Raw genomic sequence first — 7,068 nt, 5'->3', positions numbered from 1 at the left:
AGAATAGTCTTAATTGTCTTATTGCTACTTTCAGCGTGTCCATTGCATCTGGGATAGTAAGGAGTAGATTTCCGATGCTTGACTGAAAGCATATCCAATAGGATTTCCATAGTATCATTGATGAAATGTGTCCCTTGATCGGTCACAATTTCCACTGGACATCCATATCCGCAGACAATATTCTCAAATAGAAACCTTGCAGTTGACTTGGCTGTGTTGTTAGGAAGAGCTTTAGCTTCAACCCACTTGGTAACATAAAAAGTAGCCATCACAATGTACTTATTCTTCCTGGGGGTCACCTTTTTAAAAGGTCCCATAAAATCCAGTTCCCATTTCATGAATACTCCCAATGGTTGTATTGGCATTAAGGGAGTCATGTCTGCAGCTGTTGGTCGGCCCATTCTTTGGCATATGTCACAAGTTTTACAAAAGCTTCTGACATCAGAAATCATTGTTTGCCACCACAGACCTGCTTGCAGAATCTTCTTGTAGGTCACTTCGTTGGAAAAGTGTCCACCAGACTCTCCATTATACGCTTCTGAGATAACTTGCACTATTCCCTCCATAGGGACACATCTCCGAAGTATACCATCCACACCCAATCATTAAAGTACTCCCCCAATGATGGTAAATTTCAGGCTTTTTATGATCAGAGCCTTCTTCTGATTCTGTTTCCAATCCTCTGAAAAGGCACCTTGGGAAAGGAATTGATAAATATCATACCATTCAGGATCCACTGTTTCTTCTGCTTCTAACTGAAATAAATCAGCATCCACTGGTTCATCTCTCAGAGGTGATTCTAAATATCCTTCTGTACTTCTGGAAAGAAAGTCAGCTCCACAGTGGTTTTGGCCAGGCTTATGGAAAATTTTGAATTCAAATTCCATAAGGAACATCATCCATCTTATCAGCCTGCCTTGAATAATAACTTTGTTAATCAGAAGTAGAAGAGCTTGATGATCCACATAAAAATGGAATAACTTCCCCAATAGGTAATGCTTGAACTTCGTAGCGCTAAAAACCATTCCGAGGGCTTCTCTTTCAGTAGTCGTAAAGCCTTGTTCAACCTGACTGAATCTCCGACTAGCAAAATAGACCGGATAGTGTGTTCTGCCATCTGGCTGAGCTAATATTTCCCCCATTGCCAATCCTGAAGCATCTACATGTACATGAAAAATAATATCCCAATTCGGCTGCCTCAGGACTGGTTTACTGGTAATGGCTTTTTTCAAATTCTGGAAACTCTCCTCACAATCAGCTGTCCAATTGAACTTACTGGTCTTCTTTGTAAGCTCATATAGTGAAACTGCTTGAGAAGCAAACTTGTGTACAAATCTTCTATAGAAATTCACATACCCCAAGAAAGAACTCAACTCAGAAGCAGTTCTAGGTGCATTAGCTTGCTGGACACATTGTATTTTGTCATTGGCCATTTCTATTCCATTGCGGGAAACCACATGTCCCGGTAGTTGTCCCTTCCAAACCAAAAATACTAACTTAAATAGATTCAAGAAAATCCTTTTCTCCTGACAGCGTTTAAAAACCATCTCTAGGAATAGAAGGTGTTGTTCCTTAGCTGAATAGACAGTGAAGTCATCCATGAAAATGGCGAGGAACCGATGAAGAAATTCATTGAACATCTCCATCATACACCGCTGAAAAGTAGCTGGTGCATTGCACAGGCCAAAAGGCATCACCAGATACATGAATGCTCCCCACTCAGTGATGAAAGTGGTCTTGGCCCTATCTTCAGGAGCAATTTGTAACTGGTTATAGCCTCTATAACCATCCATGAAGCTATACATCTCATATCCTACGCTCTCATCAAGCAACATATCAGTAAAAGGTAAGGGAAACGGATCCTTAATGGTCTGGGCATTTAGTTTCCTATAGTCGACACAAACCCTTAATTTCCCCATTCTTCTTAGGAACGATGACTATTGGAAATAACCAATCACTACTTGCTACTTCCGTAATGAACCCAGCCTTGAGAAGATTATCAATCTCCTCCTTGACCTTCTTTGCATAGTTGGGATTCATCCGGTATCTTTGCAATCTGATTGGCCTAGCTTCCGGTTTCAGTGGTATTCGGTGCTGACAGACTTCAGGATCTACTCCCTTCAAATCTGTATGTTCCCAGGCAAATACATCTTTATAGTTCTGGAACATTTTCCTTGCCTTTTTCTTCATTGCCGATTTCAGGTGCTTGTTGACTTTGATCATTCTGGGATTTTCCCCTGATCCCAGGTACCACTCCTCTACTTCTTGATCATCTGGAAGCAACCAATTTGGTCCTCCTCCTTTTCGTTTGGTCGAGTCTTCAGCGTAGTCCCAAGAAGGTCCATTCATCTCTAAATCATTATTCTGATTCAATGGATACTCTTCAGAACATACTAATTCTTCTATTTTACCAGTATCAACTGGTTCCTCTATTCTTCCAGTTAGCTGAATGGTTCTTTCCCCTGTATTGACTTCAGTAAACTGATCAGGGAATTGTCTCTCTGCTTGTCAGCTTGTTCTTTGTTTAGTAGGACTGCATTCAATTTCTGCCAAAGGAAAGATGTTCATAGCTGCTAGCATTCACTCAATTTTCTTAGCTCGGTATTTCTGACACAACTCCTTCGGCCTCAGTTCCTTTTTTCAACTCCTGGTGTTGTTGGTCTAGATTTTGATTCTGCCACTGGCCCCTTCTATGGTTAAAGTCTGGTTTATGTAGTCATGAACAGCATGTGCTGTTCTTAACCATGGGCGGCCTAATAGCATTCCATATGCTCCCTGTACATCCAAGACTAGGAAACTAGTTTTGAATTTCTCCCTCCCAACTCTTATCTGCATGTTTTCAATCATGCCCGTCGCTTGTAGGACTCGATGATCTGCCATTCTTACTTTGAATGGTGCTGGTTTCATGTTAGTTATACCCATTCTTTGCTGAAGATGGGCTCCCATTATGTTGACTCCTGCTCCTCCATCCAGTATGACGCTTGAGAGAGGTTCCCACTGCTTCCTGACCTTGTAATCTACCTGAATAAGTGGAACTTCATCATCCCGGACAGCCATCAGGTCCACTGTTCTGGCCTTTGCCTCAGTCTTCCTGCATTGTCTGATAAAGTTGGCTACCTCAGGTAAGGTCTTTCTTATATCCTCCAGCTCTACAGTCAACTTCTGGATTCTATCACAAATTTTCACCTGAATTTCCTCTCGCTCCTAGTCAGACTGATTGTCACAGCTCGAAGAACTAGTGTCTTCACACTGCCATTCTTCTTTATCAGTACTACTCTTTCCTTCCACTCCCATTTCATCAGCTAGTCCATGTACTACAGCCAGCATGGTCTCTGTCATGGCCGGTACTGACTGATCTTTATCAGTCGATTGGGCTGGTATCTTCTGAATGATCCTAGCCTCGGAACTTTCTGGCTGCTCTAGCAGCTTCTTATCTAAATCCTCTGTGATTTTAGCTGCTAGTTCCCGCTGCTCTTGCCACTCATCTACCACCTTTTCTTTACCTTTGGCCTTCCAAACTTCCCTTTGCTGGGCCCACTTGCTACTATTAGGATTAGCTGGTACTTCTGAAATGTTTGGAATTTCTTCAATCATCACTCCCTTGCTCCTGGTAACTACTCTGACTGGGACTGGCTCTGGTGCCTTAGCCTCAGTAGCAGTCGTTACTGGTGCATCTGGACATTAGGCTGCAAAATGACCATACTTCCCATAGGTGTAGCAATTCATGCTCTTGGTCTGGAAGTTGCCTCTTCCTCTTCCTCTGCCCATTCCTTGTTGGTATCTGCCACGTCCTTGACCAGTACCAGTGGTACCTGTTCCTGCTTCTTGGGCTACTTTGATTGGCTCTGCCTTTACTGGTTCAGTGTAGGCAACCACTGATAGATCCTTTCCTTTTTTAAAATGGTGAATTCTGATGCCACAATTATTCCATAGGTGACCAAAGGCCTTGCAGTAGGTACATTGTGGGAATTCCATGGAGATGTGGTCCTTGGATTTACATCTTGAACACCAAGTCTCCATCTTCCGGACCGGCTGTCTTCTGTGGCTAATCTTTGCAATCTGCCTAGCCATTTCTTCAATTTTCTTGGTCCATGATCCTTTCTTAGATTTTTCCTTTGTCCATTCATTGGAGCTGCTCTCGGAGCTGCTGGACGTTGCACTGGAATCAGAAGTTTCAGTAGCCGAACTACTGCTACAACTGGTCCTTCGCTTCTTGTGGCTCTTTTCTTTCTTAGCCTGCTGTTCCAGTTTTAATGCTCGCTGGACCAGATCATTGAATTTATTTGTAGGGGCTGGTACTTCTTGTTCTCTCAGCTTTTTGCTTCTGAATCCATTCAGAAACCATGCCCTCAATCTCTTCTCAGACGGTGGTTCTTGCAACATCTTGGTCAGTTCTTTGATCTTTTCGACATAGCTGTGGACTGACAAATTCCTCTGTTTGATCTGATCCAATTCACAGAGAATATCCTCATCTCCTCGATTGTCGGAATATTCCAACCTGAAGGCCTTAAGTAATTTATTATTGATCTCAGCTGACATGCAGGGTAATGGTAATACCATTTCCTTCTGCTTCCTTCAAGGTTTGTGGAAAGTATTCCCCCCAATCATCTTCATCAATGTTTTTTAGTTCAGCATACTGCTCGAAAGCTTGTATGTGAACATCGGGATCATCCTTTTTCCCTCCTTTGAATATGGGAAAGGAAATCTTCAGGGAAGCGGTGTAATCATTTCGATTACTGCTGATCCCGCCAGTTCTCTTCTTGGCTACAGAATGACGCTTGGGAGCCTTCTTGCAATTGTCAGTGTCAGCATCCCAATCAATCTCTGTCTCTATCTCAGTATCAGTATCTTCTCTGTTTTGTCTGCTAGAAGTACGGTGACTTCCCTTTCTGCCTTTGACATGCTCATCTTTCTGGCGAGACTGAGAACTCTTGGAACTCTTTGCCTTTCGTGCCTCCCGTTCTGCCCGTCTACGTCGAGAATGGCTGGAGTGTTGTGAGTCCTGTGCCTCATCAGCCTGACTATGCTCCTCTTGAGCCTCAGTATCAGTCATTTTCTCTTGCTTGGGGTCAGACTCTCTTCCTGACTCCTCAGGAATGGGGTCCACAGGATTGGTAGATTTCCGGCCACGATTGGATTTTGGTGCCATTGTTGAAAACTTCAACTAGGAGAAGAGTCTTTCAGTCAACGAGCTTCAGCTCAAGCCACCGTGATCGCCAAAATGGAATTGGAGCTGATCTCTTGAGACAACTAATTCCAGTGTTGAAGGATTTCAGCTACTAGTGTGGAAAGATTTCAGACAGCAGACTAAACAGAAATCAGAGACTAGACTGAATTGTGGATACTTGAAATAAGAGTCAGACTTGTAGACTGGAATAAAGTTCAGATTCAGATTCAGATTCAGAAGACTGTTGAGAAGTAAGTATCACTAAAATATATACCATGATTGAGATTACAGCGAATATGATTACAGAGAAAAAGTATAGCCAATAATATTGCCAATGATGCTCAAGTGCAATTATAGCCCAAAGCGCTAATACAAGTGATTACAATTGCCAACCGGATATCAATGTAATGGGCCCTAATTATATACTTCGGGTTTACTGTAGTAATTACTAAGTGATTCGCTGCCCATATTCTAAGAACACGTTCCCACATGGTGACTATCCAACCGTCTACAATCATGCTTTTACAAAGTGTACAAAGGCGGTGTGTGCCAACTCTCTCTACGCATGCGGGCCAGTTGTGCGGGGTACATAGTTTTTTTGTTTTTGTACATAGAAGTGTCGAGACTTCAAAGAGTGAGTTAGTGCTTTAAAGATACAAACAAAAACTAAAATTTTATCATCTTGGGGTCATGAGTGACTAGGAGTTTTCAGCTGTGAAGAAGGAAGCCTTTGTTACTGCAGTCTACGGTGGTGTATAGGGATTGTGTAGTGGAGGTGCACGTGTGTGTGCGAGGGCCTAGAGCCTTGATTGGAGAGTGTGTGTCTCATAAAATAGGCCATGAACATGGGTGGAGACCTCTGAAATTTCACCCCTCTTCTCTCTTTTTGGTGATGGAAGTTGCGTAAAGTGGAGCTCTCTTGACGTGTGTGCCTGCTACTCAGGTTTGGCAGTGGAAGCCCCTTATTATTGTGGTGAATGGAGGGGTGTTTCCCCATTTTTTCCATGTTTTTTTTTAAATTTTTTTGTCTGAACATCATGAGTTTTTATATTACTCATGATTGACATGGTTTTTGATGGGTTTGTGTGCATGGTTGGGAGCGACTATGGAGCCCCATCTTGCATTTGCAAGGGCTACTGACATGGTGTGAGGGTATGGTGTTTATGAACAAAAGTACAGATATTTTACTTGTTTATTTTTTGTTCATTTTCCCAAAGTTTAGTGCGTTTTTTGCTTCCTTGAGCGCAACTAATCATAGCTGAGGCTATGGCAGTGTAGAGGGAAGCTAGTCGAGTGTAGGCAAGGTTTTGTGTGCGCAAGGGTGAGTGAATTTGTGATTGAAGATAGGATCCCATCTTTGTGGGACGGGTGTCTAACCTCACTCCTATCTTATTGCACACATAGCGAGAACCACGAATATAATTGTCAATCTATGGGACGAAGCTAACTTGACTAGTGCATAGAGGCTACAAGAGGTTGTCAATCTCTTGGAAAACAACAAACAACTCGCATCTAACTCGAGCTACACTCAAATAACAGAAATCACCAAAAGCTAGTCCCTCATCAACAAGAAAATCACAACCATTACAGCATCAAACGACATCCAAACGTTACGAAACTTCTAGGACATGTTTATAAGACGTAAGCACACATGCTTATGGTCTCAAATCTCACTTTAGGTCAAGTGCAAAAATCATGATTATTAACAGCCGTGAGTTTTTGATCTAATCGCTTTTGACCCAGAATGCATCTAAATGCTTAGCAATGATGCCCCAATACCCCGCCTATATTTATTTTATGATTTTGAAGCTTGAATTCCTACTTAAGAAATTAGGCCGCGGGTCGGCGACTCCAAAAGCTACGGATTACCATGAAGTGCTTACGTCAATGCCTAGAGCTCT

This window comes from Adiantum capillus-veneris, chromosome 23 (genome assembly GCF_014529385.1).
Source record: "Adiantum capillus-veneris isolate H3 chromosome 23, ASM1452938v2, whole genome shotgun sequence".
NCBI lineage: Eukaryota > Viridiplantae > Streptophyta > Polypodiopsida > Polypodiales > Pteridaceae > Adiantum > Adiantum capillus-veneris.
This window is presented reverse-complemented; position numbering follows the sequence as displayed.